The following is a 19,938-nucleotide window of genomic DNA, read 5'->3' as shown; positions in this document are numbered from 1 at the left end:
CTCAAAAATCATCCTAGGGGGGATGGGTGCCTAGTCCCGGATGCTGAAGCATTGAACTTGTGTGTGTGCTCATGTGCATGTGTGCTTGGTTGTATTTGTGCTGAAAGGACACAGCCTAGTGGGAGCAGAATTTTCTCTCTCTTGCAGCACTTATAGAGCCAGGAAGAGCAAAAACACTGACGAGACAATCCCCTTCTCTCTTTAGCATAGCCTCAGAGGGGATCTTCCAGAAACCCTCCCTTCTGCTACCCTCTGGAAAGAACACTGTGCAAAGGCCCCTAAGGGTGAACAGATGACCTAAACAGCTCCAGGAGCAACATCTGGGCACAACTGGCTGGTCAGGGAATTGCCCCAATGGTGTTGGGCAGAGCAGATATTTGAAAGGGGGGTTGACAGATGACAGAACTCCTGAAGTCTGCACCACACCTCTGCCTCGTGCAGACATCTACTTAGGTGGTGAGATCTCCCATACTTTCCAGGCAAAGCTGCTGAGGCCGACCACCTCAACTGCCCACCCAGATGCCCAGGTTCCAGGACTGGCAGCTCCACAGGCCACTAATCCTGTAGGAAGTTTCGGGTGATGCCGGGGAGGCACTGGTCAGCTGTTCCCTTAAGGAAATTGAACTGATATTCAATTGACAGGCGGTTGACAAGAAAGATGGATTTGCTGGCCAGGTCAGGGTGGTCACAGAACTGAAAGCTAGATAGCAGATGTTAGCACCCAAAACTTCTGCCGGTTTGTTTCCCCCAAGGTCAAGCCTAAAAGGCAGGCTAGCCTATCTGTGCCAGGAAATGGGACACCCCATGCAGAAGAGCAAAGAATAACAAGCCCTCCAGGGGCAGAAGCCACCTCAAGCCACAAATCCAAGTGCACACGTGTCCCGGTGACACTAGTTGAGAAAATTGCTGCCAAATTCTACCTTGTTGCTAAGAACCGAAAGAATTCTTCACTCCAAGCCACAGCAGAGGAAAGGCTGGGGGGAGGTCAGGCGGCGTGTGTTACATTCAGGCCAAATGTGGGTGGGCAAGTGGAGGGTTTCCGGAGGGGTGGAGGGTGGCTGATGACCTGTATGCTGCCAGGCATGGAGATGTTATATGAGGTGTGACACCCATGCTTCCACAGTTCATGAACCAGCCAGGCCTCAAGGCTGTTCCCATGGAGAAGCTCTCAGTACCATTCGCAGCGAGGCTGTCCTTCTGGAATCAGTGCATGGCCTCAGGCTGAGAGAAGGGACTGGGTACATGTCTACTGGGATCCACGTGCTGAAATATTGCAAAACACGTTTCACCCTTGTCTCCTCATGTAACTCTGCTTATCTGTAAAATTCTCCTGCTTTTCCCCCTCAGAACCTCTGTGGTACCTATTCCTTGAGCCCACGGAGTTCCGAGGGGAGCACCCAGATCCATGCCTCCCACTCACCTTGGGTAGCTTTTCACATCACTGTCTCACTTCCCTTCCTGCCTAGGCAGCCAAACGTGAGAGACCTGGACCTCCTGCCATTTCCTGAGTCAGACCACATCCTGACACCAGGCTTGCCAGCTCTCATGAAACGGCTGGTGACCTTCTCAGGCACTTCAAAGGCAAAGCCCCAAGGCCCCCGTGTGCAGGAAATTAGCAAATTTCACAAAGTGTCTGACTGAATTTTACCCTGCCCTCCCAAGCACGCCTGATCAAGGAACCCAGCATGTACACAGATCAGCAAAACACAGTGATATAAGGAATAGCCACTCTCCTTTTTACAATATAGGATAACTGTCCAAAACACCTGTGCCTTTCCGTCTGTGGTTTTCCCCAGATTGGCTCAATACTTACTATTGTGGGGAGCATGGTATCGGGTACAAAGAAAGTAGAGACCACAAGACTCACCAGCCTGACCTCAAGTTGCTTCTAGGAGCCAGCCAGGGATGAATCCAAATGATAATAGAGAAAGGGCCAAACCTCAGAAAACAGAGAGCCATAGGGGATACAGGAGGCACACATGGGCTCATTGGTTTCTCAGGAAAGCTTTGAGAAGAGGACCCAAAGGGCAAAGCAAACGTGCCCACCCTTTGTAGTAGATGGAACGAGACGCTGGGATGGAGCAAAGAGAACCTGCCATTGTACATCAGCAAAACCCAAGACTACACATACCACTCACTAGCTGAGCAACTTTGGCCGAGTTACCTAACCTTGCGGTGCCTTTTCTTCTTCTCTCAAGTGAGAATATTAATCCGAGCCTCACAAGGGGGCTGCAACGATCAAATCAACAAACATTTGTCAAGAGCCCTGTCTGGCACACAAAAGCACTCCAGGAATATTAATTTATTGATTGTGAGCATTGCACAAAGTCATCTCAGCACTAACCCCACACAATTTTCCTTCTGAGCTGCCTCCAGGCTGAGAAGACAGGGCAGGGAGAGGGGAGCAGAGTTCACACCTGACATTCTAGGCCAGGCATTGCTCTCCAGTGGAAAACGATAAACAGCTTTCACTTGATATTACCCCAGAATCCTTCCCCCAGGAGCAAATATTACAGAGTTTAAAAGCAAACTGAAGTCAACATCCAGAACAGAAAAGGCAATATGCATGTACACACACACACACAAACATGCACACACACACACACACACACACACACACACACTGCACTCCCTCTTTGCAAGAAAGGTTGCCATGGAGATTAAACAGAGAAACAGCAAAGACACAGAGGAGCCACTGAAATGGCTATAATTAATTTAAAGCATTAGAAACAATTAAAATTGTATTAAAGCAAGTTCATTTGAACAAGGCGTAAATCAGGTGAGCTGATCACATCAAGCAGGAACAAAATAAAGTATTGCTTTGGGGTGTTGGAACAGGCACCTTCAAAGGAGAGAACTAAATTATTGCACAGTATGCAGGAACAATAAAATATGTAACCTAATTTATCTAATGTTTCTGAAAACAAGATGGTTCTCCAATACTTCCAGTTCCTCTATTACTTTATGCCAGGTTCAAAAACAAAACAAGGACAGAAAGCTACCCCTTATCAAGCAAATGGATCCATGTCTCTTCATCAGTCACTGTGACCACAGATCACTCACCAGTAGAGAAGAGGAAACAGGGGACGACATCGTGGAACACCTACTGGACACCAGCCACTCTCTGGGCACATAGCACCATCTGCCTCCTTCGCTACTCCCACAAATGCCACAAGGAAGGCCTGAGTGGCCTGTCCTACCAGCAGGAGACTCAGAAAGATTGGTGACTTACTTCAGATGTCACAGCAATTTGGCAGATGAATTAGCACTTGAACTCAGACCTGTCCGGATTCCAAGGCACATGCTCTTGCCACCACGTCACACCACTTCTCACGGAAGAAACAGAAATGGGACATGGGACAAAGGGCAACCAGTACCAGTTTTGGGCATCTGCTGTATGCCAGGCCCTGTGCTACACATCTTACAAACATCATCTGATTTTATCCTCACAACGACCTTTTGTTTCTCAGAGAAGGAAATTTATAGCCCTCACAAAGCTCAACTTGCCCAAGATGACACAATCGAGATGAGCAAAATCAAGATGTGCCCCCCACCCCCAGGACTGCTTAGCCCTCTGCATTTGCTCCCTGGTCCTCAGCTCCTAGAGCACCTGTCACTACCATCATGTGTCACAACCTGCTTTAGATTGAGTAGCATTTGGGGGCAACAGGATCTTCCATTTTTCCATGTAGACAACTGCAAATAGCAGAGAAAATATTTTGCAGGAGTCAATTTCAAGGCAGATCTTGACTTGAACACGTGAGATTTGAATGGGTTTGTTCCTGAGACAAGAGGAGCCTGAAATTTAGAGCTGAGATTGGAGAACATCAAGACAAGGAAAAACACAGGGGTATTTGCACAAGGCAGTCTGAGGCTCCACAGGCTAGCTGCAGACCCACTAGTCCAGGGAAGACAGGCCTGTGGCCAGGAGAGTGGTACCAAGTGTCAAATCCAATGACACAGGGAGAACAGAAGTGGGAGAGGAGGTGATATGGGCAAGAGGCATGTCAGATGTGAAAGAACCGGGAACAAGAAAGAGAAGTAGAGAGCTAATGCAATGGGAACGTGTATTCTGTGGCCTCTCTCTTCCTTGGTGTCTGACGTATGTGTTCCAGGGATACGTGGACGGCTCCATGGAGCTCATCAGAAGGCGCCAGCCAAAAACATTACCCAGGTCTCTGCCTCACAGTCATATGTGTTGTTACAATATTGAAATATGTCATGCTGACTATACACAGCCAGTTCCCAGAACCTCACAGGGGTTCCCATCACCTTGGCCAACATAACCCTCCTTCAAGAACGCTTAGGGCTCCTCACATACTATCAGCCACAAGGCTGAGACACGCTCCAACACCCCAGCATTGTTGCGATTTGCCCGGCTGGGCCACATTAGTGGGTAAATATCTATGCATATCACCCCTTGCACTGTAAGGACTTACAAAAGTGACACATTGAATCTGGACCACAACCATGAGATGGATAGTTTGATCTTGATTTTACTGACTCAGGCTTTGGGAGGTTAAGCAATTGCCCAAGAGAAGTGGCCATGGCAGACTGGGCTAAGAAGCTGGCATGAGCTGAGGAGAGAACCGAGAAAATGAATGGCTGGCATCTGCTCTCTCACAGCTCAAGGGACTGAGCTTGGAATTATTTCCTATGGGGAGAAATTCCATGGGTCACAGGGAGAATGCTAGGCCATAAGCTGCCTACGAAGAGGCCCTCTAACTAGGTGTTTAATTAGCCCACTCCCTGGATACATTAAATACAGATGGCCACGTAAGAGAGAGATTTATTGATGAAATGAAAAATCAGATGAATGATAGAAGTTGCATTAGCACCTATGCCAGCCTCCTGCCTGTGATTCCAGAAGGGAAGTGAGGGGGTAATAAATGGCCTCCACCCCACCTGACAGGGAAGATAAAAGGCCCGTCTGGGCAACTTGGGTCTCCAGAAATATTTATTCCTCCACGTAATTCATTAGTACACACCAATGTGGTACAGAAGCAGTGTGTATTTCAAGTTACGATTTCTCAGAGAATAATTTCCTTTGCCTTCATAAACTACAGACCACCCACCGCAGAATAATCTGAGCTCGGAGAAGTTGAAGCAGAAAAGAAGCAAGCCAGGGCTCATGAGGTGGAAAGCAGGATCAAGCAGGAAGAAGAAGTTGTGGGTTCATTCGCTGATTCATTCATTCTTTAGTCAAATATTTAATGAGCACCTACTACGTGCCAGGCACTGTTCTAGGCACTGAGGGTATGGAACTTAATAATAGATAGATAGATGAAAGATAGGGAGAGAGAGAGAGAGAGAGAGAGAGAGAGAGAGAGAGAGAGTCCCTGCCCTCATGGTTTTTCTAATCTAGTGTGGGAGGCACACAATTTTTAAAAATATATAAAATGACACCAGACCATAAATAGGTGGAACTAGTGCAAAGACTCCGAGGCCAGAATGTTCTTGGTATGTTTGAGAAACAGTAGAAAAGCAAGCATGGCTAGAACAGAGCATGTCAGGACACAGTATGGGCGATGGGGTATACAAAAGCCGGACCAGCAGAGCCTTAAAAGCCATAGAAGAGTTTGGATTTCATCCTGCGTATAATAGGGAGTTTGAAGCTGAAAGAGGGTTTTAAGTAAAACAGTGATATAACCTGATTTACATTTTCAAATGTCTCTAGTAGCTGGTAGAAAATGGATCATAATAGGCTAGAAATGTGGGGACATCCGTTAGAGGCCACTGCAGCATAAATAATACTTACTGAAGGCTTATTATGTCATGTAGTGTCATGTATTAACTCATATAATCCTTGCAGAAGGCACTTTTATTATCACTGTGGAGGGATGGAGGCATAGAGAGGTGAAGTGAGTGACAGAGCCAGGTTCTAAACCCAGGTCCTCTGCCTCCAAGCTGCACTGCTATCTCTCTGCAGTAGTCTAGGAGAGAGACTGCGGCGGCTCGGACGATGACAATGCCAACTGAGGTGGTGGGAAATGGTTGGATCCCGGGTATATTTTTAAATGAGTTAAATAAGATGAGTATCTTAATTAAATTAGATGGGAGATGAGAAGAAAAGACAATTACAGACCATTGCTTCGAAAGTACTGATTTCCAAAGTTCTAGTAAGAGCCAACCACAGTCTCTAACTCAGTGGCTCATAAACCCAGAGACTCAGCAAACACAGACTCTAGAACCTCACTCTGCAGGCACTGAAGGACACATTCCAGACAAGGCCCCGGAACCAGCATCTTCAAACCACTTGTCAGGTGACATTGAGGCAGCTGGTCCCTGGGCTAATGCTGGGGGTCCCTCCTCTTGGCCTTATATCCTAACTCCTACTATGTGAGATGACAGAGCCACTCAGCTGCAGATGAGGACTTGAAGGTCTGAGAAGGGAGTAGTCAGACCCAGGCAATGAGGGGTGGCACTGGGGACAGAATCTCCATCCTTTGTGTGTGTGTGTGTGTGTGTGTGTGTGTGTGTGTGACAGAGAGAGAGAGAAACAGCATGCAAATGGGGGAGAGGGTCAGAGGGAAGGGGGGGCACATAAGCAGGGCACTGTCAGTGCAGAGCCCAAACAGGGTTCAATCCCACAACACTGGGATCATGATCCGAGCCAAAATCGAGTGGGACGCTCAACTGACTGAGCCACCTGGGTGCCCCAGAATCTCCATCTTCTGACTGCTGGGTAGAGCTGTGGACCCCACCCCAGGATGACTCCTTCAGATAGCACCACATAGCTTACTGGCATCAGGCCTTGCAAGCACAGGCAAAGGACCCTGAATGAGCTCTGTGCCTCAGATGTGGGTTCAGGCTCTGACTCTGCCACCTACCGACTGAGAGAGAGATCCAGGGAAAAGTCACTTTACCTCTCTGGGCTTCAGTGTTCTCCTCTGTAGAATCAGAACTTCAGATCGTCACACCCTGGCTGTCTGACTAAATGAAACAATACATGTGAAATGCTTAGCAACACCTTAATGTTAGCTACTCTTTGTGGTTTTATTACAATGCATCCAAATTTCCTGGCTCCTGATACAATGTCTTTCTCCCACAGCATGATTAGGATTTTGAGGGCTTTGTGTTTCCAAGATCAAAACGCAGGTACTCCAGGAGGAAGGAGAAACTCAGGAAGTTACAAACCAATGCCTTAAGGTGCCTGGGGGCAGACCAGCAGGAGGAGAGCCCTTGGGAGCCACGCAAATCCCCTGAGGATCCGTAGCAAGGGCAGAGGGCGAAACATACCCTGTGTCCTCAAAAGGTTGAACCACAACAACCAGTTATATCTGTATTAACAACTTACACCTCACAAAAGCTTTCAATGGATTGCTTCACTTGAGCTTCAAAACAACTCTATCAAGTAGCTGTTATTACTGCGCCTCCGGTTTTAGAGAGGAAAAATGGAGGCTCAGTCACACCATTTGCCCAGATAACGCACTAATTAGCAATAAATCTGATTTTAGACTCACGATCTATTCCCGTCTAGGCCAGCGCTATCCAACAGAAATACAATGTGAGCTACTTAGGTGGTTTTTAGTTTTCTCCTAGCCACATCTTTAAGAAGGAACGCATATCATTCATTTTAACCATATACTTTATTTAGCCCAATACATCCAAATATTATGATTTTAACACATAATCAATATGAAACATTTAAACGGGATTTTTTCATTATTTTTTATACAGTCTCTGAAATCCAATGTCTATTTTTACACTTACAGCACATCTCAATTTACTAGCCGCATTTCCAGAGCTTAATAGCCACATGTGACTAATAAATAGTGACTGGCAACTAGTGACAACTCTAGATGAGGGGTCAACAAAAATCCTTCTGCAAAGGATCAGATAAATATCTTGGGTCTCAGCGGCCACATTCACACCCTGTTGCATATTCTTTTTTTTTTTCTTTTCTTTTCTTCTCTTCTTCTTTTTTTTAACAATTCTTTGAAAATGTGAAATCCATTCTCAGCTGACAGGCTGTAGAAAAATAGCCCATGGACCAGATTTGGCGTGTGGGTCATGGTCTGCCTACTCCGGCCCTTACTCCCTGAGGGCAGGGACATGTGCACTACTGTGTAGCCTCTTGTAGTGCCTGGAATATAACAAGCACTCAACAAATAGTTTGGGATTCAAATTAACTGAGGCAGGTCAGACAAGATTTATTATTGCCACTTGATAGACAACATAAGTGAGATCAGAGAGTCAAAGCAACTTATCCGAAGTCACACAGTTAACTACAAACCCAAAGCTACGTGATTTTCAGCCCACTGCTCTTTCCTCCAGTCACGCTTCCGATACCTGATGATACCCGTTTCATAGCTGCATTGCAAGTCTCTTGGATTCCCAGTTCTTCGGTCTGTCTCTTGGCCTCTGGATTTGATCTCAGGCTCCCAGACCACACGCCCACCCCCCAGCAGCCTGGCAGAGAGGAGGAGTTGAGGGGTCCTGCACATCTTAGGAGATGCTGACGGAGCTCCCGGAAGGTAATGTTACGATAAAGGGCCTGTGTTGTGCTCCTCTCCCTCTGTTCCAGGATCTCTCCGGAAATGAACGCTCTTGTAAGGCTAGAGGAAATGCGCTTCTATTCTCCTTTCTGCCTAAAAGCATCTGCCTCCTTCACAAAGAAGGTAGTGAACCAGTTATAATTACACACCATGCACTGGGGAGCATGAAAGTGACATTTAGCCACACAACCCTTGGATATGTGGTGGCTGCAGTAAACATTATATAATTGCTGCAGCATCGATCCCAACAATTAACACCAAAAAGGACAGACAGCATGGAAATTCTCCAAGAAACCGCCACAGCCTGAGAGTAAAATGGAACCCAAAAATATCTCTTAGAGACAGCCCCTCCCACTTCATATGCTAAGACATTTTGGGGAGTAATGTTTTCTGCCCAAACTATTTTCTTTTTTTTTTTTCCTCTCGTTATGAAAAGAAAAAATTGTATTTATTTATATTTTTTTTTACTTTTTTAAAATATAATTTATTGTCAAATTGGTTAACATACAGTGTATACAGTATGCTCTTGGTTTTGGGGGTAGATTTCCATGGTTCATTGCTTACATATAACACTGAGTGCTCATCCCAACAAGTGCCCTCCTCAATCCCATCACCCATTGCCCAAACGATTTTCAACACAGTTTTTCCAGGGACCAGGGGCCCGGGGAGCAGACAGGGAAGTGGAGATGGAGACACCAGAGAGTTCTCTGATGTGGCGGTCTGCTTCCCAGTCCCCTCAGGTTTCACCCATGACATTGGTGAACTTGGGAAACTGCAAGTTCAGTGTGGCTGGATCACAGAAGGCAAGGAGCAGACCTCGAGAGATGGCCCGGGGATGTCAAGGATTGGTCTTGTCTGTAGGCAGTGCAGAGTTCCTAGAGGGCTTTATGATGAGAAGGAGCAGGGCCACTTTGCATTTTGAAAAGAAGCAGAGAGACAGGGAGAGAATGACCACAGCCCGACTGTGGTGGTGGGTATGGGGAGAAGTGGACAGATCCAAGAGATGTTTAAGAGGCAAACCTGAGGGGGCCTGATGATAGCATGTGGGTGAGTCAGAGATGATCCCAGGCTTCTGGCTTTGGTGACGGGAAGGTTGGTGATGCTGAAACCTGGAAGGAGGGAAGACAGGTTTGGAGGAGGAGGACAACGTGTCAGAGTGTTGGGTGCATGTATTATAAGAAGGATTTGGATAAAAGGGAAAAGTGGAGATATGGCTCAGAAGAATGGCCGGGTTAAAGATAGAGAAATGTGATTCACCTGCATCCAGAAAGTGCTGGACCACAGAGGTGAGTGAGCTGCCTGGGGAGGAGAAGACCAGGGACACACTAGGTGAGGGGCAGAGGCTCCAACAACGGAGACAGAAAGAACAATCAGAAAAGGCAAAAGAGAAACAAAGAAGGGAGGGGTGATCTTAGAAAACAAGGAAGAGGAGTTTTGGATTAAAAGAGGTATACAATTGTGTCTGATGCTGAAGCAAGAAGAAAGGGGATTCTCCTATTCATTCAACAATGATTTACTGAACACCTACTATATGCCCGGCACTATTCTAGGTACCGAAGATAGAGCAGTGACATGAACATAATACACGAAAATTCCCTAACCTTGTGGGAATTTCGTGCTACTTGGAGAGAGATAGAATTTAACTAGAAATAAGTAAATGTATTTGGTATAGGTAGTAGGGTAGAGGCCCCCCCCAAAAAATGTCCAAGTCCTAACTCCTGGTACCATGAATGTGATCTTATTTGGAAATTGGGTGTTCACAGATGTAAGTAGGTTAAGAATCTCAAGATAAAACCATCCCGGACTTTAGCTGAGTCTTAAATCTAATGACTGATGTCCTTTTAAGAAAAAGGAAAGGGATATACTGGAGATGGGCACACAGAGGAGAAGGCTGGTTGAAGACGGCGACAGAGGCTAGAGCGATGCATTAACAAGCCAGGAAGCTAGAAGACAGTTTCGAAACAGGTTTTCTTGTGTCTTCAAATCTGTCTCTCCTCATAAGAACACCACTCACTGGATTCAGAGTCCATCCCCTAATCTAGCAGGACCTCATCTGACATTGATCGCACCTGAAGTGATCCAATTTCAATTTCCCAGTAAGGTCACATCCCAGTAAGGTCACATCCTCAGGAACCGAGGTTGAGGACACAGTTCAATCCACAACAAACACCATATAATTATCTTAACGGATGCAGAGAAAGCATTTGAAAACTTCAACACCCACTCATGATAAAAACTCTTGGCCAACTAGAAATAGAAGCAACTTCTCTCAGCCTGGCAAAGGACAATTGCAGAAAACCTCCAGCTAATATCAAACTTCACTTTGTGAAAGACTGAGGGCTTTCTCCCTAAGACAAGGAGCAAAGCAAGGATGTCCACTCTTGCGATTTCTATTTATTATCACACCGCAAGTCCTAGCCAGTGAAATGCATGAATGAACAAATGGATGAATCAAGATGTGAAAGGAAAAACAAACTGTCTCTATTTGTAGACATGATTGTCCATGTAGATAATCCCATAGAATCTAAAAAGCTTACTAGCATCGATATAAATGAGTTAAGCAATATCACAGGATACAAAGCCAATATTTTTTTAAAAAGCAATTGCATTTGCATCTACTGTCAATGAATAATTAGAAATTTAAATTTACAAAAATATCATTTAGAATAGCACCCCAAAACTGTGAAACACTTAAGTAAAAGACTAAGAAAACATGTGCAGGATCGGTATACCGAAAATTGGAAAACACTAATGAAAGAAATTTTATTTGGGGTGCCTGGGTGGCTCAGTCGGTTTAGCAGCCGAGTTCAGCTCAGGTCATGATCTCGCGGTTCATGAGTTCGAGCCCTGCTTGGGGCTCTGTGCTGCCGGCTCAGAGATTGGAGCCTGCTTCCGATTCTGTGTCTCCCTCGCTCTCTGCCCCTCCCCCACTCACGCTCTGTCTCTTTGTGTCTCTCAAAAATGAATAAACATTAAAAAAATTTTTTTAAAGAAATTTTATCACTTTTTGAAAGAAATCTTAAAAGATATAAATAAATAGAGAAGTATATTATTCACAGTCTTTAAGACTTGGTTGAAGACTTAAGATACCGGTTTTCCCTAGAGTAAGCTACAGATTCGCTGCAATTTTACTGAAAATTTCTGTAGGAACTTTTGTGAAAAGCAATACTCTGATGCTAAATGTTTTTATGTAAAGACAAAGGAACTAAAATAGACAAAACAATTCTGAAGGAGTACAAAGTAAGAAGTCACACTACCTGATCTTAAGACTAATTGTAAGGCTTCAGTGACCTGGACAGTGTGGGGTTGCAAAACAGGATAGACAGAGTGCTGTGTTGAAGCCGACTCATACCAGCTCATGAGAACAAAATGATAAATTATCAGGAGTTTTACAGGTTGACTGATGTCAAATTGGTTGCATGAAATTGTCTATTGTGCCTGTATTTTGAAAACAGAAATCAGCAAGCGCTGCAAATTGGGACTCTCCCTACCCTTCCCCCCCAGGTTCTTTTTAAAATTTTTTTTAATGTTTATTTATTTTTTGAGAGAGACAGAGCATGAGTGGGGGAGGGGCAGAGAGCGAGGGAGACACAGAATCCAAAGCAGGCTCCAGGATCTGAGCTGTTGTGACAACACAGAGCCCAACATGGGGCTCAAACTCACAGATGGCGGCGAGATCATGACATGAGCTGAAGTCAGTCGCTTAATCGACTGAGCCACCCAGGTGCCCTAGAGCCAGTTCTTAAATATCACCAGCCCACTTCTACATCTGGATCAAGGGAAGAGAACACAGAATTCAGATGCTGACCCACATATATTTGGACAATTTATTTGCAACAAAGGTACAAGGGCAATGTAATGGAGAAAATATAGTCTTTGCCACAAACACTGCTGGAACAGTTGGACCTTCATTTGCAAAAATAAATAAACTTCTATCTATTTCTTGCATCTTATATAAAAATTAACTCAAGATGGATCATAGATCCAGACATAAATTCTAAAACCATGAAACTATAGGGACGCCTGGGTGGCTCAGACCGTTGAGCATCCGACTTCAGCTCCGGTCATGATCTTGCGATTTCTGAGTTTGAGCCCCGCGTTGGGTTCTGTGCTGACAATCTCAGAGCCTGGAGCCTGCTTTGGATTCTGTGTCTCCCTCTCCCTCTGCCCCTCCCCTGCTTGTGCTCTGTCTCTCTGTGTCTCTCAAAAATAAATAAACATTAAAAAAATTTAAAATAAAACCATGAAACTATTAGATGAAGACATAGGAGGAAATCTTTGTGGGCTGGGGCTAGGCAAATATTTCTTAGATATGACACCGGATTAATAAGTAAGACCATCAAAATTAAGAACTTCTGCCCGTCATAAGACACCATTATGAGAAAGAAAAGACAAGCCACAGACTAGGAGAAAATATTTACAAATTACATACCTGATAAAGGACTTAATACAGAATATATAAAGGATCCTCAAAACTCAATAATAAGAAAGCAAACCAATGTTTTAAAGGGGCAAAAGAACTGAATAAAACACTTTGCCCATCAGCAAGTATGTGATAGGATGTGCAACATCATTAGCCACTAGGGAAATACAGAATAAAACCATGATGAGATACCACACACATCTAGTAAAATGTTTTTTTTTTTTTTTGATTGGTAACACCAAGCGCTTGTGAGGACCCAGGGCATCTAGAACTCTCGTCCATTGCTAGTGGGAATACAAAATGTTATAGCCATTTCCAAAAGCAGTTCAGCAGTCTCTTTTAGAGTAAAACACACTCCTCCCACACAGCCTACCAATTCCACTTCCAGGTGTTTACCCAAGTGAAATGGAAACTCACACCCGCCCAAAAAAAGTATGTAAAATTTTAGAACAATGGTATTCATATTTCCCCCAAGCGGGAAAGTACCTGACGTCCCTCAACTGAAGAGTGGATAAACAGTGGAGTATCCTGACAACAGAACCCTCCTCAGTCTTAAAAACGAATGAACTACTAATGCACAGCAGCATGGATGAACCTCAGGTGTGCTGTCCTAAGTGAAAGAAGCCAGACCCAAGGGCTGCGTACTTCAGCATTCTATTTATATGACATTCTGAAAGGCAAAAGTTGAGACACAGAAAACACATCAGAGGTTACCAGGGACTGGGGGAAAGGGAAGGGGTGGGTACAGGGGAGTGAGTTATTTTGAGTGAAAGAACCGTTCTCTGTCTTGATTGCACAAACACCACTGGAGGTGTTTGTCAAAACACGCAGAATAGTATACTGATAGAGGTGAATTTGACTATATATACATTATTCCTTAGTGAAAAGAAAAATTTAAAAAGAATCACCATGTCTGTTGGGTTGAGAACAGACTGTAAGGCAAGGCTGGAAACAGGAAGACCGTTAGGAGCCTGAGTGAGAGATACAGTGGTTGGACCGAAAGTGGGCCCCGAATTTGGCAGTACGTAAGTCATCACTGACTTATGGACGTAGTTTCAAAGAAGAGACAAAGCGGGAGACAGGCTTCAAGGATGAGGAGTGAGGTAAGCATGTGCACACGGCACTGGATCCTGGACCACTGACTACTCTGTCAAGAAACCTGCATGGACCTGTCCCACGAGAAGAGTCCCAGCTCAGAGACAGCCCTGGGGATTCCCCAACTTTAACACTGAAAGTCCTGCATCCAGGGAACCCCTGCGGTCCTGAGCTCACCAGGACAGGTGGTCACCCGAGCCTGGTCCCCGACCTGCCCCAGCCGAAGGGCCACTTTGATCACACTGCAGTTCTGTCTTCCCTATGAGCGGACGTCCCTGCCCTCCATCCCTTACAAGCCTCTGAACTACTTTCTGATACTGCTCACCTGTGAAGGGATGCAGGCATACTTAGTAACAGAGCAGCACTCTAGGGCTTTCCATGTCACCTTCTCTTCAGCCACTTGTGTGAAGGCTGTTAGATGATTCTCGGTATCAGGAAAAAATGAAAGAGTGGTTTCATCCCTTCACTGCCAGGAAGCCGGGAGCACTGAGCCGGGAACACATCTCTCCCTCTCGTCTCACTTTTGAAATGCCTGTCTTGAAACAGACACCGTGACTTTTGCTTTGCTCTTATCCATCTTGACATCTCCACAGTTGTGCATATTGAAAACACTCCCTCCTTCTCAGCATCTCTCTCTGCTTGCCACCATGCCTATCTCTCCAGGATCTCCTTCTGCCTTTCTGATACGTTTCTCAGCCTCCTTACTGACTAATGAAGTGCATGCTGGCAGAGCATCCGGAGTAACATTTGAGCGTCAGGACTTTGACGTTAAACAGGATCTGGGTTCGAATCCCAGCTTTGTCACTTTCTAGTGGCATGACTTTTGACACATTACTCCTCTGACCTTCAGGTTTTCCCTGTGTAGAATGGGTATAATGAATGCCACTTCATCAGATTATTGTAAGAACGAAATTAAATGAGATTATGTATAAAGGGGTAAAAATTCAGCACAAACTTGTAACAGAGCAAGCAACACATAAACATAGCTCTTGGTATTAAAAAATCCTCCCAGGGGCGCCTGGGTGGCTCAGTCGGTTAAGCGTCCGACTTTGGCTCAGGTCATGATCTCACGGTTCGTTAGTTCGAGCCCCGCATCGGGCTCTGTGCTGACAGCTCAGAGCCTGGAGCCTGTTTCAGATTCTGTGTCTCCCTCTCTCTCTCTGACCCTCCCCCATTCATGCTGTTTTTCTCTCTGTCTCAAAAAGTAAATAAACGTTAAAAAAAAATTAAAAAAAAAAATCCTCCCAACAGTAATATTCAACAACAGGCAAGTGGCTAATTAATAAGTTAGGCTACACCATGATTTATTTATAGAATACTATATGACAAAGCCATTAAAAATAATGTTCTGAAGAATATTTAATGACACAGAAAAATGTTCACAATATAATTTTAAGAGAAAAAAATCAGGCTATAAAACTCAGGTCCCTATTCGGTTCTTTAAAAGTATGCGTGTATGTGCATATCGTGCGTATGTATTTAGAAAAACAGAAATCTAGAAAATGATGGCTACTTTCCTTCTCATTTACTTCTTCACTTCTTTATATTCTTCTGAATTTTCAAGGTTTTGCTAATGAACGTGTGTTACTATCAAAACAATAGATATTTTTGAAATTCTGTCACCAATTTTTTTCATTCAACTGATTTTTCTAGCACACATTATGTGCCAAGCAATATTTGAGACTCTGGGGATGCTGCAATAAAAAAAGCCAACAGGCAGGTTTTTCTCAAGATACCACCTAGCCTTGCACAGAATTCTCCTTAATTGTTTTATGCACTCATTTTGTCTCCACAAATAAATTGATTCCTCGAGGGAAGGAACCACATGGTCTTCTTCTCTGAAGCCCTCCATCATCACACTCCATGTACTCAGGAAGAGCTCGGTAATGCATTGTACTTCAAGATTTGGGCATTGGTTGAAAAGTGGCCAGTTTCCTACAATTGGTTATCACAGGAAGAAAAGAAGAGGTGCCTACTTATCTTATCTACTGTTCTCCTTTCTCCCTTGTCTTGGGCGTGAGGGGGCTGAACATTCAAAGCTGCCACCTTCAGTGGGTTTTCCTGGACGCACAGGAACCTCATGGGTAGTCTAGCTTTATGTGAAGTGGTTTACTTTCTCCGGTCTGCGCCAGAATACATATCAAATCTGCCTTTTCCCACATTTGAACAACTTGAAAGCACGCTTAGTGATGATGTCATCTTAGATCAGGGTTGGGTTTTTTTATTGTTTTTACACCAGCCACACCTTAGGTGGTCCAGTGAAACCTATGGACATTCCTTAGAATAATGTTTTTCAATGGCTAAATACACAGGATTACAAAAATACACATGATTACAAAAAATAAGTAAATAAATAAATAAGGAAAAAGAAAAAAAACTAAATATACTGCAATGTAATTACCAAAGTATTTTAAAAGCTTATTTATTATAGTAATAAATCTGCTTCTTTGTATTGCATTAACAAATTACATTTGAAATACAGTCAAGTGAAAATTAAATTTTCATTTTTAAAGACATACCCATATAAAAACTGCATTGGCTTACCTTGAATAAGAACAAAAAATGATGGAATGGGTTTGTTTCTTTTCAAGACAGTACACATGTCCTGTTAGAAATCCAGTTGATTTTGATATTTTTTTTATGGTGACAGTGTTGAAAATCCAATCCTCAAAGATACAGTATTGAAAATGGAATGAAAGCTTCCACAGCACTTTCACAAAGCAGATAAGTGTCTTCTGGAGACCACCAAAACTCCCTTAGGCTTTTTAGTGAAACTCTAGCTAGAGTGGGGTTTTGGTCCTAAGATCAATGAATTCATCTTTGGCTAGGTCAACACCTCTGATGCAATTTATATCAGAAAGAAAAAGAACACTACTCTGGGGTTCAATTTTGTTACCATCAAGACAGAAATAACTTTTGAAACAGTTCTAAAGTGTTTCCAGGTGTTTGTAGATTACTCTTTTCAAGTAAATTGACAGAATTTTATAACTCAGCTCCATTGAGGTAAAGCACTTGAAAGTTTGCAAAGACGTCAGCCTCGTATCAGCCGAGAAAGCTCACAATGTTTTTAGAGGTGCCCATAATGGTGATATCAGGGAATTAAGAGTCATCTCGCTCCTATGGTTAAAAATATCTGCCAAGGAAGCCAACCAACCCACAGACAAAATTCTTTCTTTCTAAGTGCTCCAAGAATGGATTTTCTTTTTCTATTAGAAAAAGTGAAACTTGTCTCCTCCAAGTCAGTGAGCTTCTCTGTGGTAGAGAAGCCCCTCGTTTTCCATTGTTTCTTGACACACCCTGTAAAAATACTATGATTCAGAGACCCACTTTTGATAAAGTTGGTGACTTTTATGCCTTCCAACAAAACTTCTCTCAGGATTTTTGGAAAAGCTTGAATACATCTGTGTTCAATGCAGCAAATGAAAACACAAGAATTTCTCTTTGTTGATGTTAGCGGGGTCATCATGAACAAAACAAGGAGGCGGCCATGTTGAAGAATGTCTGTAGTGTCGTTGAGTGACTCGCTGAGGGGAGTGGCAAGGCTGCCAATTCCTCCATAATCCACTTCAAAGTATGTCAACTGTTCTTCACAGAAGCATCTCTGACTAGAGAGCCACTTCCTGGCCTCTCTGCATCCCTAGTATGTGTGGCTGTAGGTGAACTTCCTCCAGTAAAGTGAGCCTTCTTTTGTTTGGCACTTGGTAAGAAACTTCAGGAGTGCTTCCAGAAGTTTTCATGAAATGGCAAATCTGCATTTTCAAAGCATCTTGTCTTTTTCAAACAGAATTTCTTCATCCACATACACACAAAGCCCTTCATTTTCTTGGATGCATTTTCTAGATGGACAGACATGAGGTGCTCTCTCAGTTTTCCTGACCTCAAGATTCCATTCTCAAGAATTTGTCCACGATAGAAAGGAAGCCACTGTGGCTTTCATGTCCCATTGCTTTGTTAATGTAAAGAAACCAGGTATGCACCTTCCTTGTCTTTGGCAGCTCAAGATAAATTGGGTCTTTCAAAAATAAATAATACAGAAAGCTAAAATAAAATATTTTTTTATTCTTTGACATTCCTTGAAGTGTAATATTTTGCTTATGGTTCCTAAGTCATCTGTTTGATAAATCTACACAGAAGGGAATGATTTGTATGTTAATTAAGTAAAGTATAAAACGTTCATTAAATTTTAAGAAAGGTTAAGGAAGTAAGGCAATTTTCATGACTAGCCAAAGTGTTTACACTAGTAACATCTTTCACCTTTGTGTAGACCAGGGGATTAAACAGTTGTTCAGGAGTCCTGTTCGTGGAATTTAGCTATTGCTTCATGTGACTCTCCATGACTTTGTAGAAATAACAGTTCTCATTTCTAATATTGTCACTGTTTCCCACAATGGCATTCTTTTAAATGTATGGCGTTTTCACAGAACAATAGCACAACAACAACATGTGAATAATATACTGTACATGTAAGACTTTACCTCAAAACACAAACATGGTGCAAAACAGAGAGTAAAACTAGAAAAATAAATCGGAGAAAGTACTTCCACTGTTCATACAACTTGCCACACTGTGCACAACCCATGTCACTGTGCAATCTGTTAGTGATCACCAGAAGTTACTTTAAATACCACACTTCGACAGTCAGCTCAGCCATCGGTTATGTTTGAACCCATCTGTGTCACCAAAGGCTGCATTACCAGCAGAGAGTGAAAAACTCGCATTAGACCAATTCAGATTGACGAAATTTGAGCAAACTATGAAAAGGATTCAACTCCTTCTGTGCACTGATCCATAAACATTTACAGTTAAGGAATGTTGGAATGTGTGGGTTGCCCCTGTGAGAACAGTCAAACTCACTGCCCAGTGGCTGGCCTACCCACACACAGAGTTGCCAGACAGCGGTCGGCTAAAATGGAGAAGAGTTCTTCCAGAAGACCCATCCCACATTTCCAGATGCCATCTAATAGCTTCTGTAATTTCAAAATAGTGGTGGGTGTAAATGACATTTCAGATACCTATGACAACTGTAATGTGATATGAAAACATTTGTGATTTCCACTGATGACAAAATCACAGGTCATGCTCATACTACCAGCTGGTTGTCACGCTTGTAATTGAAGCTACATTTCAGATACAGGATAGTGAAAATGAAGCTATAATCCTTCCCTACGTACGTTCACGGCCCCTCCGACTTCTATTCCACAGACCTGATGGGCCAATGGAGCCAGTTAAGAACCTCTGTTTTATGTTGATCATAGAACCAAGAGAGTGGTCCCCAAATTTGAGATAAGAGAAATGAGAAAAAAAAAACAGCAAGTTTTTATAACACTAAATGTTTTAAACTTTAAAGGTTTTTTTTTCTTTGCTTTTAAAATACCCTTTTGACGAAATGATAGAGTAGATAGTCATTTTTTTTAATGTCTTTACCAGGTAAAAAGGAAAAGTTGGCAATCCTATCTCCAGTTCCCTTACCCATTCCTTTTATTGTATTTATTGGTCTAAGAAATCCAAAATCTGGGACTTGTTGGTCCAGGACACCATGACAAATCCAATGAGCCCCAATTCCAAATCTCACCTAACAGAACCCCAAGTTAGTCCATTTATCCACTCTGTTCCCAGTCCAAAGCGAAATCCTGAGCACTCTGAGCCATCATGATAGACCCACTTCCTAGGAAGAGATTGATTTACAGGGTGGAAATGTGACTCACTCTAGCCAGTTGAACCTGAAGTAATGTGATTGTGCCTGGGTGTCTGATGTCTGGAAATGCTGAGGTTGTTCAGCCACCATGAGGGAAGCCAGCCTAGGATAAAGTCAGCAGAGTGAAGAGACAGAGAGGACCTGGGCCCTCAATATCACAGAGCTGACCCCACCACCCAAAGCCCCACCGATGCCGCATTCCTTGCTATGTGACATGGCTCCTAATT

General features: G+C 43.6%; 1 protein-coding gene across 1 annotated transcript in view; it reads right to left on the bottom strand.

Moving 5' to 3' along the window:
- Positions 1 to 9,040: 9,040 nt before the first annotated feature.
- PTS (6-pyruvoyltetrahydropterin synthase) overlaps positions 9,041 to 19,938 on the bottom strand; it is a 147,574-nt gene continuing 136,676 nt past the window's right edge. Inside the window, exon 13 of the transcript XR_007156202.1 lies at positions 9,041 to 9,607. The gene's annotated coding sequence lies outside the window, so the exon portion shown is untranslated. The remainder of the gene's footprint in view (positions 9,608 to 19,938) is intronic.

The sequence above is a fragment of the Prionailurus viverrinus genome, chromosome D1 (assembly GCF_022837055.1).
Source record: "Prionailurus viverrinus isolate Anna chromosome D1, UM_Priviv_1.0, whole genome shotgun sequence".
Taxonomy (NCBI): Eukaryota; Metazoa; Chordata; class Mammalia; order Carnivora; family Felidae; genus Prionailurus; species Prionailurus viverrinus.
Note: the sequence above shows the minus strand (reverse complement) of the source record. Positions and strands in the feature narration are given on the sequence as shown.